A 14,324-nucleotide genomic window follows, 5' to 3' on the forward strand; every position below is an offset into this window, starting at 1 on the left:
AGAACAGATTACCAATGCAAAACTCAAACTCAAAGCTTGTCAGTTTTAAGCCTCTTTTAGATTGGTAATAATTAACCCTATCTGCATTTCAGAAACATTTTGTGATAAGTGGTAATCGAATACACAGCTAAAACTGCTTCTATTTTAAATTTATACTACTGGAAGGCAGGAGCCTTCAGCATTATTCATCAAGGGACACATTTGTCCAAACCAAACCACCAGGAAAAGGCCACCCAACAAACCAGGAGTTAATGCATAAGCTCCCAAAAGGCTAGAAGAACATTTTTATTATGGGTGATTTGCAAAGGTGAACATGACAAACTTGCTTCCCTCAAAGCCCTTCAAGGAAGGTAGGATCTCTCCAAAGAGGTCTCTGGGCATCGGAGCAGCTCAGAAACCCATGCAAAGGCCACTTTTGGCTTTGTAGCAGCAGACAGCTCATCACACAAGGCACACAGCAGCACCCCACAGTTATTACTACACAGACTGATATGCAAATACATTTTGCAAGGAGGAAGAGGTGCCACCCTGCAAGAGGAAAGCGGCTCGTATTCAGCACACTCAAAACACTACATTACCCTAACAGAACTAGCAGTTACCTTTCCACGCAGGAGGATTAATCACAAGATGCTTTCTGCTGGCTTCTGAAGGCTTCTCTGCTTAACTCATGTTACAGTCCACTTTTCACTCCTTGCTCCTAAGATGTACCACCACTAAAACACTTTGGTGGCACAACAGAGCTCCCACCTCACCATTACCTGAACACACACCTGGGGACAACTGCAGACCAGAACACACTGGTGCTCTCTCACACCCAAGAGCAGAGTCCTGCTGAGCAAAGGCAATTGAAAGCAAGACTTACACGCTGCTTCTGCAGAGTCAGAGACACAGACAGCACTATTGCAGGGATAAATGAACAGACAACACTGCTCCTGGAGAACACTACAGCTGCTTTAGCTCAGCCTACTGCTTTTTGCACAACCTGCATTAACAAATACTAAGCCTGAACGAGTGTCAGCTGTGGTCAAACACTGCATGCCCGTGGTTTGGAAGCATCAGCTTCAGACCACAAATAGTCACAGGAGTCCTGTATCCACAGAGAAGGTGTTTTCTGTTCTGTTCTCTTAGCCACCTGAAAACATGAAGGGAATTTAAGTGAGCAACTGAAAAGCAACAAACCAGAGAGAAAGAGATTCAAAACCCTGCAGAACTCTAATCAGAGGAACAGGCTCTGGGACGTGCCAGGAAATCAATCAACATGCAAAATACATGCAGCAGTTAACTAGAAAATAGGAGCAGCTCGAGAAGGCTCCTAAACCATTTTCCTCTGTCTGATGCTTGTAGCATCTGGACTCTCCAAAGTGCCTCTGGGGTTACATTCCCTAAGGAGCACAGTGTCCTGAGCTCACTGGAAGCAGCCAGACCCAGGGGGAAGGAAGAGAAAGCAAACAACAAAATGTTTCCACAAAGCTGCCTGGGCTCTGGAGCTTGCTGTACCAATAATGAGCTTTTCCTTTGCAAAGCACTCTCCCTCCTTTCTTAAAAGTCATTATTGCCTCGTATGAAATGGGGGACTGGGGTGTGAGGTGTTCCAACCCATTGCTATCGTTAGGCTGCGAGAAAAATACATTTAGAAAACCACATATGCACCCTTTATGTTATTGGGTGGTTTATATATATATATATATGTTGTAACACCTGTGATTGTTATGAACCTCACACCAGCCTATGTAAAGAGGGAAGAGATCACATTTAACATCACATACCGACAGTGGCAACGTTCCCCACAGGCTCCAGGACACCTCACCTCCCCAGACAGAGTATCCTGCCTCCACACTGGGATCCCAGGAACTGTACACGGCAGCATCTGCTCCGCACCGGCATGGTACTGGTTTGAGGTAGGCAGTTATGTTTTGTATAAGTAAGTTTGAGGTTCAGATCACAAAAAGCAGCTTTTATAACACCTATTTAGAGGCAAAGTCCTAACTGCCCTCTGAGAGAAGTAAAACCTACACAGTGTTTTCTTCCAGGAGCACAAAAGTGGAGGAGGAGAGGGACAAAAATAGCAAAAGCCTCTTGGTGGGTTCATCACCTGTGTGTGCTAAAGGCACTTCATGTTTTATGCACAAGAGTGTTATCACCCCAGTGAAGATTCCTAAGTGAATGAGCCCGATGAGGTCCCTACAGCCTCCTTATAGGAGCACCTTTTCCCAGATTTCACTTTAATGCACCCATTTGATTTCTCTTCCTTTCCAGCCATTTATAACCAGGTGTATTTCCAGCAGAGAACACCCCATCACTTCCACCTTGCCCTTTCCCATATAAATGTGGCAATTAGTGGAGAATCAGTCAACTATGCAGCACTTCACCTGAAATAAAGCTCAAGAAATAATACAACTGGTGCTTGACAGCCAGGGAAGAAGCACAGTGTGTCAGCAACATGCTTAAAGAGGGTTTGAAATCCATTCATAGACCCCGATGGAAGCCTGTTCTTGTCAACAAACCCCACAATCCATAATAATGCTCAGTACTGGGCTTTTATCCTCTGTTGTATCCGAGCTCATCTGCTGATCAATGAGGAGTCCCATGGAATAGCACTCGGAATTTCAATGTCAACACAGCAGTACTGTGGTAATGATTGAAAATATTTACATATTGCCTCATTGATCGTGGGGTGTTCCTTTCCCAACCATCTGCCTACTGGGCACTCTTTAATGTTCTTTTGGTTCTAAGGCTCTAAATAGCTATAAAGCAGGTTATTTGAATATCCTTATGGCTACCATCCAGCATCCCACTGAAAAGGCTCTCCTGTTTACTTCTCATCCAGAACATCAGCTGCAGCATTAATCAATTTCATCCCATTGCAAGGACAGGAAAAAAAAAGGCATTTTCTTAGCAAGGACAAATCAAAAAGCCAACACACAGCTGCTCCCTGCTCACCAGAACCAAGAGCCAACTCACCTACAAGGTCTCATTTTTAATGTGACTCAAGGGTGTCATCATTTTGACAACAGATGAGTCAAATGGAAATATGTCACTCACTTTGCACTCGTTGCCAGCCTTGAGGTAAAGGAACCCAAAAGGGCTTTTTTTTTTTTTCCACCTCCAGATGGAATATCTTATCATAACAACAATGCTAAGCCCCTGGGCTCTGTAGTGCGTGCCTGTGTTTATACTGCCTTCAGTAAGTACTCAAGTTACAATAGTGTCAGACTGGTTTGGGTTGGAAGGGGCCTTAAAGCGCATCCAGTTCCAACTCCTGCCACAAGCAGGGACCCCTTCCACTGGAGCAGCTTGCTCCAAGCCCCTGTGTCCAACCTGGCCTTGAGCACTGCCAGGGATGGGGCAGCCACAGCTTCTCTGGGCACCCTGTGCCAGCGCCTCAGCACCCTCACAGGGAAGGACTTTTCCACAGTATCTAAGCTAAACCTCCCCCTGTAGGTTTAAAGCCATCCCCCCCTTGTCCTGTTACTACATGCCCTCATTAAAAGGCCCTTTCCAGGTTTCTTGTAGCCCCTTTAGGCACTGGAAGCTGCTCTGAGGTCTCCCCAGAGCCTTCTCTTCTCCAGGCTGAACCAGCCCAGCTCTCTCAGCCTGTCTCCATAGGAGGAGAGGTGCACTGCTCAAGTTACCCACAGTTCAGGCCAGGTGCTGCCCTACAGACTGCAAGGATAAAGCTTAAATAAGCACCAGTGAGTGCCCTTGCACCAGTGCACCTAGAGACTCACCCAGCCATCATTCACAGCAGGTTCACCTCACCTGGCTGAACCTCAGACATTCAGCAGGCCCTGGGGTACCCACCTGGGCTGAGAAACAGGGATTTAACCTCCAGAAACCCCAAACAACAGCAAAAAGCACCTCTCTGTGAGCTGCTCTGAGCACCAACATGCTGCACTCCCCCAGCACAAGCAGTTCCAGAGAACTTTTGTATCCTTGATCCCATGGTTCTACATAAAACAATATTAAAAAAGCTGATCTGCACGCATCCTTCTAGGAAGTTTAGGACAAATAAAATATACAGGGAAGACTGACATGTACACAATCTACAAGTTTGCTGCAAGAGATCTTTGCAGAATACTTGACAGGAGTATTAAAAAGGTGGTTCTCAAACAGAGAAAGGGGCTTTTTCAGTGCCTCCAAACCTCTTTATAATCAGAAACTGCTTCTCCTAGCTGCTGCTGCTATTAACTTCATTTAGGAAGAATGGGAGGTCTAAAAGTCAAATTATTCCCAGCCTTTAAACCAGAAATAAGAATACTCTCAACACAGTTTCCCTGATTTTGGTAACGATGTTTAAGATAAAACATCCTCATTTTCAGTTCTACTCTGATAAGGAACAAACCATGAGTTCTGTCAGCTAAATGACTTACAGACAACACAGTACAGAGTGCTCCAACATATCTGTCTTTGGTAACACAGGTGCTCCGTTATACAATGAAATCTCCCCTTTATGTCAAGCTCATTTTTCTGCTGGGGCAACTGTATGAAGGAGAGAAGGACAGAAGGATAATAGAAGGTGGCCCTTCCCCTCCACCCTCTTCACACAGATGCATCTGTAGATGTGATCTGGCTCAACCTGATGAGGTCCACTGAGCATCAGGCACAGAAAGAAAAGCACCTACAAAACGTAAGGAGCAGCTTTCCTTACGGCTTTGCATAAATAGTTGTTGCTGTTAGAAAACAGTTCATAAGAACCTGCAACTCTGAGAAGTTTCATTATCCAGAATCTTCTCACCCCAACACAGTGATGCTGCATTTCCAATACTACTATTTCTCCAAGCAGAGCATCAGGCGGCGGTATGAGAGCGCGCACCCTCAGTAATCACATCAAACCACCTCCTGCTCTCCTAAACATAATGACAGATTAAAACCAGGGAGGCAGAACACCACACAGAAGCTGTAGTAAAAAGTTTGCTCTATCAGGTAGCTTGCCCAAATCTGCTCCTCCCTCTCACAGAGGTAAGGTGTTAGATAAATGTGCCTTTCTGAAAACCCTATTTATAGGCATTAAATGTAACCACAAGACAGCATTAAGAATTATTGTGTCCTCCCCAAACAGACAAAAGACACACCGTGTCCATGCTAAACACATCTTTGGGGGTATTTGATGGAAGATGTTTACCATCTGTTGAAGTTAAAACTTGAAACAATACATTACACTCCAGATGCAGGTTAGACAAATAATGGGTCCCGAGAGTCTGGGTAAACACCACTTAGGAATATAGGAGAGAGAAAACAAAAGCTGTCACGCTCTGCTTCTCCATCAGTTTGCTTTGGTGGATCTAAAGTCTAAGAGCACCATGGTCAAAAGACTAACAGCCCACCTGGAGATAAAGAAGACAGCAAAACCAGAGACAGATAACTCTTGCACTTTTACTATCCCTTCTACTGAGCCAGGATCTGCAACATTTCAGGTGCCTGCTACTGGTTTACCCTTGTTTAAAGCAGAAGTGATCCTCACCTTTGCGTGTAAAGAGCAGTGAAAGTCAGCCACGGCGAGTGGTACTGAGGAGATGAGGATGGCAGAGAAAAAGCAAGCGAGAGGCCTTCCTCCCCCTTCTGTTCTTGTTCACAAAATATCTCCGAGCTATTTACATACTCGCATCCTGAACTCCCCCTCCAGTTTCACAGTTTGCAGTTAACTCTGCATTCTGCTGCAGATAACACATGTTTAGCTTCCAGCATGTTTAGGCTAGAACACCCTCTGAACGTAAGGCCAGGTCTCCAAAGCCACAGGGGGAAGTCCTTCCAGATGCAGAGCCTGAATAGAAGATAACAGACAGCAATATGAGGCTCCATCTCCCCACTGCCCTGAAGAAATCAACCTACCCAGCGAAGCAGACAACGAAACAGCTTGGCAACGCCTACAGCTGGTGCTCAACCTCAGATCCAGTGAAAAGATGTAAATATTTAGATTTCCATTTCATCTGAGATGATAAATATAAAATGTCTATTTCCTTCTTCAAGGAAAAAAACCCCATAACATTAAAATAGGTAAGCCACCCACAGAGAGAAAGTGGTTCTGCAGTGTTTCTACCTTTAGAAGGATATTTAAGTTATGGTATTGATCTTGAAACAAATTACCATCACAAGTGAAGTTATTCCCATTGAATTGTCTTCCTATGTATATAAAACATACATCACATCAATATATAAATACGTACATAAAACTGCTTTGCTGTTCACTCCAAACACGAGTGACTGGTGGCAGCCCATTATTTTACCTCTTAAGAAACACTCACGGCCCTTCAGGGCTCCCTATGGAGTGGTAACTCTGACTCCAACCCAAATCATCTAAGAACAGCCCAGAGCAACCCACCAAGTCCCAAACCAGATTCGTTACAAGTAAACCATTCAAGGCACAGCAGAAGCTGGGCTGCTGTTTACCAGGGCTGTACTATAAAAACCTGAAGTCCTTCCGTAACCTTTCAAAGCACATAATGGAATTAAGGCCCCACTACACATCCAGAGTTAAGCCATGCAAACACCAAACTTCTTTAGAGCTGGAGATAACGGGGCCATGCCCAGGGAGTTCCAAGATACGCCAAGATAAGTACTCAAGGTGCTGATGTGACTACACACACTCCCGCCCTCCACACTAGTTATCCTGAAACACCTTCTCAGGTCATTGCTCTGTGGGTTAAGGCTGTTAATGGGCTTGAATTAGTGTCCTGAAGCTCAGGGATCGTTATGTAAGTGCCTGCAATCCAAACAAATCAGAGCTAACTTCCCTGTCCCATACAGGAACCCCTGCCCCGATGACAGATTATGAAACTTCCAGCTGCTCATTCACTGTTATCTTTCCCAGATCCCCCCAGTTACACTGCAAGGATCAGATGTGCCTTCCCAGCTAGTGGCAAACAACCTCCCGAGTCATTACGGGACCATCCAGACCTCTGCTCCCCCTCTCCATGACGAGACTATAGAAACTCTTAGAAAACCCCAAGCAGAAATCCCAGTATCTAGTCTCCAGCAGGAGACTTTGCTGTTTAAAGGCACAAAGAACGATGAGTGGCACTCACTTTTCCTCCTCACATCAAGGGAGTCTCTCCTATTCACCTGATCTCAGCTGCTTTCCTGCAGAGGAGTCTGAAGGTTCCTGCTTACAGAGTCACAGCACACACCAACCTCAGCTGTCCAAACACAACAAAGTCAGGGCTGTAACAGCCACGCAGAGCCCTCGCTGTCCAAGACACCCAGTGCTCAGGGTTGGGATTTCTGCGAGAACACTCTGAAGTGCACAAGGACACTCATTTCTGGATGGTGCATCTCTTCATAGAACCATAGACTCACAGAATAGTTAGGGTTGGAAAGGACCTTAAGATTATTCAGTTCCAACCCCCCTGCCACAGGCAGGGACACCTCACACTAAATCATCTCACCCAAGGCTTTGTCCAACCTGGCCTTAAAACTCTGCCAGGGATGGAGCATTCACAACCTCCCTGGGCAACCCATTCCAGTGCTTCACCACCCTAACAGGAAAGAATTTCCTCCTTATATCCAATCTAAACTTCCCCTATTTAAGTTTTAACCCATTACCCCTTGTCCTGTCACTACAGTCCCTAATGAAGAGTCCCTCCCCAGCATCCCTATAGCAGCCTTTCAGTATCTGAAGGGGGGCTATGAGGTCTCCACACAGCCGCCTCTTCTCCAGGCTGAACAGCCCCAACTTTCTCAGCCTATCTACATACAGGAGGTGCTCCAGTCTCTGATCATCCTCGTGGCCTCCTCTGGACTTGCTCCAGCAGTTCCATGTCCGTTTTATGTTGAGGACACCAGAACTGCACACAATGCTCCAGGTGAGTATCTCCAAATCTGCCTGAGCAGGATTTTCTGGAGGCTGCTTAAAAGCCAGCAGGAAAAATTAAAACCCACCATTCTAATTTGGGGTCCTCAAGCACCAGCTCAGAGAGGAGAAGGCAAGGATCAGCCTTTCCTACAAAGGGTTGCTGGAAGAGAGGCCGCTGCTCAGGGTGCCCACGTCCCTTCTGCCCAGCACACTGCTTAACCAGCAGAGGTGTTTACCTTCTGTCCCTGCCCTCCGTGGCACTGCGGCTGCAGACTCAGAGCACTGGTATGTGCCCTCCTGCCAGGCACCAGCCTGGAGCACGCAGGAGCAATGACCCCGACACCTTTAGTCCCGAACTCAGGAGCACCCTGACAGGGCTGGCAGCTTCACTGTAGCTTTCCACACCGTTTACTGGCCTGGGCTGTGTTAACCACCAAACCCAAGGTAACCAGATCCTTGTTATATCCTTGCATATAGGAGCCCAAATGCAGGAGGAGATGTTCATTTCCCCTCCTGGCTGGTCTTCCCTTGCACCTCTTGGCTTTGCAATGAAAGACTATTCAGGCAGCTGGGACCTCCTCAGGTGTGCCCAAGCTCTCCAGGGCAGGTTTTAGCCCTGTTACTTCCTGCTCTTTCATGGCAAATCATGCGGCTCCCTGCACCCACATATGCTCAATAACTATTTCTCTCCACTTGCCTAAGCAACCTCTTATTTCTCCTCCCCTTTGAAGCTTGACCCTGTATAAAACACACTCATGAAAGTGGGAAGCAGCTCTGTCCCCAGATACTGCCACCTCTCAGGAGCATCCTTTGATCCCCAAAACCACCCTTCAAAAAGAAAGATGCCTTTTTCCCAACTGGTTTCTAAGCTCTCCAGAGGGATGTAACAAAGCATTTTACTGTGAGCTTCTAAGGAGATAGATACCTATATTTAAACTAAGAAAAACACCACCAATACAGTCACGCTGTCAAAACCCCTTCCTATGGAAAACACACAAGGATGACTTCAGGAGCTCCACATACTGACTTGGCATCGTGCTGATTCAAGCTCCATGAAGCCATGGGATCTGACTTAGCCCTGAGCTCAATCATTTTGTTCTCCTCACATTAAGAACATGTAAATATCACTCGTTACTTTGTTCATTTAAAATTTCATAGGAGTCTTGGCACGGGCACCACGAGCAGGGAAGCCACATTCCCCTTGAGTTCACACAGCCTCCTCTGCCCCGTACAACACTGTGGCACTTGGATTTCCTCCAATGCCCAGGAAACAGAGTTAAAAATAAAGTGTTTTATTTATTCTCTCCTTGCCCCCATTAATTCCTCCGTTTCCATTCGCACTGAATACTACACAACGTTTTTGTCCATAAGATGCTTTCAGGCTCAAAATTAAACCTAGAAATATCTTACTGATTTGGGGAGACAAAACAAAATGTTAATCACATCACCCCCTATGTCAGCATTCATAAATTAAAAGGTATCTTCACCATTTAGAGCAATTGGCTATGACAAAAACCATGGCTTTTAGATGGTGTTTTCCTTCGAAGAAAACAAAGAGCAGACAGGCACTGACGCCTGTTCCTCCCCTCTCCCTGAAACATGGCATGAGTCTCGAATAAGAGGAAGCCTAAAAGAACATCATGTGAAAAAACCCTGTTTCTCAATGGATCATGCTGGTCCTAGAACAGGACATTACTATGAATATGCATGAATGGCATGAGTCAAACTACACCCAGGAGTAAGCACCAGCTTTCGCTCTCCATCTTCTGAAACCTCCCAGTCAGGCTGCCAAGACAGCAACTGAATGACAAGATTTTTGTTTGAAGGGGGGGGGAGATTAATGTTGGTTTGGATTAATTGGAGGAACCTTAAATTAGCTTCTTTCGATGTGCTGCTTCTCTGTTTGGCCAACTCAGAGAAGCAGGGACAAACCGAGACTAGAAAGAGACTATTTCAATTCAAAACCCCTCAGCAGCACTGTCAGTTGTAAGTTTTGAGAATTTCTCTTATAAAACCCATCAGGACAAGGTCTTTCCAAACTGGTTGCTGTCAACTCAAATGAGAAGTTAGATAAAACTCCCACGTGCCAGATGGCAAATCACAATAAATGCTCGGGCTGTTAGATGCACAACAGGCGACAAACGCATTGAAATACACCATCAGAAGCAAACCTAGAATAGAAAGGGTATTTTAATAACAAGTTATCACCTGGGGGGAAAGATCCTTGTTAAGCTCCTCAGAATCAAAAGTCGTGCACTGAGAGCTTCTTACTTTCCTCACCACCCCATGTAAGCATAAGGAACAGCTAATAACTTACGTAGAGTTAGGTTAGGTATAGGGCTACCAGCAACGAGAGCCTCGGAGTTCACTCTTTTGACATACTTATAACCCTTTCTGCCAAGTTACTTAAAAATATATTGTTAAAGGATACCAGGGAATTATTTACTCAAACCACTACTGTTTCCTCAACGCAGATGCAAGAAAAAGTTGTATTAAGAAGATAAACAGCTGCTACTGTATGCTGTTTAAATGGTAACAAAAGCATCTAAGGGCCATAAAGGGAATAGTAAGGGAATTAAAAAGCATTTTTATGCATGAAGATGGCTAACATCCGTACATTCATTAAAGTGGTATCAACCATGTTTTTAATTAAAAGTTAGTGACAGAAACTTAAATATGATTAATGAAACCTAGCAACCTACCAGCAGCCTGCTCTAGCAAAGCAAGAAGCACGAGCTGCATATCCAGCCCTTGCTCCTTTCGCTTTCCCTCTCGGAGATGCTGCCACAATCAGAACACATTGCCAGGACCACAGAGCAGCGTTCCTGTGAGAAACAGCAAGCCAGGACAAGTCTGCAGCTGTGCTTTCATGCTTGGCCATGCTTTATTCCGTATATCCCGAGGAGGCATTTCAATTACCGAGCAGCAGCACAGGGTCACAACAACGAGGTGGTTACCTGTCAGAATAACCAGGCATACAGCGATCTATTGACCATTGCAGGCATGAGGTCTGCCAAAGGCCGGGAGAAAGGCTGCCCTGCAAACAGCCATCTCCTATTCACCAGTGGAAAATATCCCTCAGAAGGCAGTGCTGAACTCTGTAACGCAGTCACTCTTCTTGTGTTACTCAGGAGCACAGCGCAGTCACGACAAAAATAAACTACGTGATAAAAATACAGCGCGAGGAGAAAGATGTGGGCAGGGAGAGGGAATTAGTATGGAATAGGAGGATAAGGAATCCTACAGGCCATAGGCATTGCGACGTGCAATCAAGCCATCTCCTGTTTAAATCCTGATGTCTGCAAAGACTAATCTAGTGCCATTGTCCTGCTGAACCGGTGTCATGTACAGAGCTGAGCACATGCAGATTATGTCTTCAAAAATGGGGTTTGGCATCATATTACCCACTCAGCTGCTTCCAAACACACAGAGCCCATAGGAGATGGAAGCTTTCACTTCAGAGCAGGTACTCACAGAAGAAGAAACTTCTTTTTGCTTCAATACACAATTTAAATAAACTTTGCCTCAATCGTAGCCTTTTAACATGAAATGTGACAGGTTTGAATGGTGTGGATGAGAGAGGGCTCTGCTAATGATGCTCCGGCTGCACATCGAGTGCACTCCTCTGGGCTCCTTCAGTGGAGCGAAAGGGGCTGGGGAGCAGGTGAAGGAAGGGATTTAACCCTCCCGCAGATGGAGAAGCTGAAGTTGCTCATGCTGATGCCTGCTGTCAGGGGGCAGCAGCATTCCACAGAATGGAGCCCAGGGTCATTTGGGAACACCAGACAGGGCCCCGACTGTCAAGTGATAGGGAAACCAGAAGGGATGGCCAGGCCCAGAGGAGAGGATCCCCTCTTACAGCCCATTATCCAGCTAAAGAATGGGCAACCTGCTCTTTCTAAAGCAAAAATTCCTGCTCCTGCCCTCGCAAGGGAATTATGGCTGACTTCCAGTGATGCTCACTGACCACAGGGGAGCCTCAAGCCCCAAAAGCCCACACGGTTCTTCCTTAGCCATCATCAGCCAAATTCCTCCTTCCATGAGGCCAGGGCAGGTCTCACCTCTCTTCCCCTACCAGCCCTGGGCAGTGCCTTCCTGCCCTCCTCCCAGCACAGGCCTCATCCCAGGGCCCCCACCACAGCGCAGGCCTCATCCCGGTGCCTCTGCCATAGAGGAACACCTTGGAATTCAACCCTGGGAGATGCGGTAAGGGAGGAAGGAGGACGAGGAGGGTCGCGGCCAGGATGAAGGCTCTCCCTCGGGCTGGGCTCGCTCTGCCCTCACACGTACGGCGCCTGAAGGCAGCGGCACCGCTCCCTGACATCCAGCACGGCTCCGTGCACCTCCAGGCACCACAGACCGAGAATCGCTCCCTCCGCCGTGCCAAGGAGCCCGGTGTGGAGGGGCTCCATCAACCCCGGCACTCAAACCGTCACCGAGGGTAGAGGGAAAAGGTGTTTGCTGCCTCCAGCGAGGGGGGGCACCGCAGCCAAACCCCATCACTTCACCGCAGGGTACGTTAGAGATAACGAACCTCTCGTTATAACCCGTACAGCCGCGCACCCGCCGCTATGGCTGCGGCGTCCGCAGACCCGTCCCTCCCTGTCATTCACTCCTCCATTCGGGAAACTTTTACCAGCACCGCATCCCGCTGACCGCGGGCGGGACGACCCAGCCCGCCCGCCGCGGCCCGCAGGGGCCGTTCCTCCGCCGCCCGCCGAGGCCCCGCCGAGCCTCCCCGCGGGCCCGGCCTTACCCCCCCCCGTCCCTCCCCTCACCTCACGCTCCCCTCAGGCCCGCGGCGGGCCCTGCCCGGGGTGCCCGCCCCGCCGCCCCCCGCGTCCCCCTGCCACGCACCGGCTGCTCCCGGCGCAGCGGCCGCGGCTCCCGCTGGTGCTGCTGATGCCGCGGCGGCTCGGCGGCTGCCGCTGCCTACGGGTGGCTGCCTGCCGACATGCCCGCGCTCCGCTGGCATAATCCCCGGCGAGGGTGGGCCGGGCGCAGGCAGCTCCTCACCCGCCGGCTCTGCCGCGGCGCGGGGACGGCGGAGGCGGGGGGAGGTGAGGCGGGCGGGCCGCCGCAGCTGCGGGAAGTGGGGGGGGCGGAGGAGCGGGGAAGGCGAAGAACCCCGGCACCGGCTCTGCCCCGCGCCGCCCGGGCAGCTTTATCCGCCCGCCCGAGCCGTGCCCACCGCCGCCGAGCCGCCACTTCCTTCCCCGCGCCGCGCCGGGCCGGCGCTCCCGCACGGCGGGCGGGACCGGAGCGCCCCCTGCCGGCTGCGGCTGGGACCGGCACCGGGGCCGCGGGGAGCCCGGCCGGAGCCGTGCCCGCAGGAGGGGTATTATCGGCTACCGAGTCACAGCGGCCCCAACGGGCAAAGCCCCGGGCCAGGCCTGCCCCGGCACCTTTTGCAGCCCGAGCGCACTCTGCAACGAGTGGAAAACAACCACTAAGGGGTACTAGAGGGGAAAAAAAGCAGTGAAATTTGCCAGTTTTCAGCTTTTTCTTTCTTTAAGGGTACATCACCTCAGTGCTCCTCCTCCACTCCGGCTCCTGGATAGAGCAGGGTAATTCCAAACTCCCCAGCTGATGGCTCAGTCTCCTGCACCTGAAGCATCAGCGGCAGAGGCTCCATTTATAACTTGCATTTTAGAGATGCGGACCTTTTCCAAAGGTTAAATCTCTCAGTGAGGGAGCTGTAATGTTTATCATTACCAGAGGAAACAACACATGTCTCATCAGAGCAGGCAGGCAGACCAAAGCCTGAGGCTCCAGGCAAAACCCAATGGATTAGGCAAGGTAACAAACACCTACAGAGCTGGGAGGTGGCAGGTGTAAGAAATCTAGAGGAAGGCGATTGAAGTCCTGCTCAGGACAAGCACAAGATTCTGGGTCTCTAAAAGTCCTTATTTGTCCCCAGTTTGTTGGTGTTAAGGTGAAGAATCGTTAAAGGGATTAAAAAGCTGCCCAGCAAAGCGCAGTCACGTTCCCAAGGCAAACACCCGCTTCCGCGCTCCCTTCTGATGCGTGCGGTTGGATGTTGGGCAGCGCTGAGCATTCCGGCCTCCCACTGATCGCAGCTGGAACTGCAGCTCTGCCTCAGCAACCAGGCCAAAGGCACCACGCCGACAGGTCAACCCACCACCAGCCCTGGCTCCGGCTGGCCTAGAAGTGCATGAAGAGCAACACTTCGGCTTTTTTCCCCTCTTCCTTCAGTGTTAGAATAGAACAGAAATAGCCTGAAGAGCTCCAACAGATGGAGGAGGGCTTTTGATTAAAAAATAAATTCTGACTCACAATTTGTAATAATAAAAAGAGGACATGACTACAAACAGCATGGGAATGAGGAAGGGGAGGTAACAGCAGCAGCAGCTGAACTGAGTTACCTGCTTCTTTCTAACATCTGTCAGGAAAACTGTGCTTGCTTGTGCCGTTGGTGTTGTTTTCCTCCATCAGCACAACAGTGGACTCCTGGAATTGTCCTGTGATGGATTCCTTGGAAAAATCCTGCTAGGTAATTGATACATCTGAAGAA

At 48.8% G+C, this 14,324-nt stretch overlaps 1 protein-coding gene across 10 annotated transcripts in view; it reads right to left on the bottom strand.

Moving 5' to 3' along the window:
- The window catches only part of PITPNM2 (phosphatidylinositol transfer protein membrane associated 2), a 132,314-nt gene extending 119,365 nt beyond the window's left edge, over positions 1-12,949 (bottom strand). For 5 of the 10 annotated variants that reach the window (XM_061344621.1, XM_061344619.1, XM_061344618.1 and 2 more), the window contains exon 1: positions 12,647-12,948. The gene's annotated coding sequence lies outside the window, so the exon portion shown is untranslated. Of the gene's footprint in view, positions 1-758; positions 860-12,646 lie in introns of those variants that run through there. The other 5 variants (XM_061344624.1, XM_061344623.1, XM_061344625.1 and 2 more) reach the window with 3 other exon arrangements.
- Between the last annotated feature and the right edge of the window lie 1,375 nt (positions 12,950-14,324).

The sequence above is a fragment of the Neopsephotus bourkii genome, unplaced genomic scaffold (assembly GCF_033783945.1).
Source record: "Neopsephotus bourkii isolate Nb327-2 ecotype Australia unplaced genomic scaffold, CSIRO-AGI_Nbou_v1 NB_230, whole genome shotgun sequence".
Taxonomy (NCBI): Eukaryota; Metazoa; Chordata; class Aves; order Psittaciformes; family Psittacidae; genus Neopsephotus; species Neopsephotus bourkii.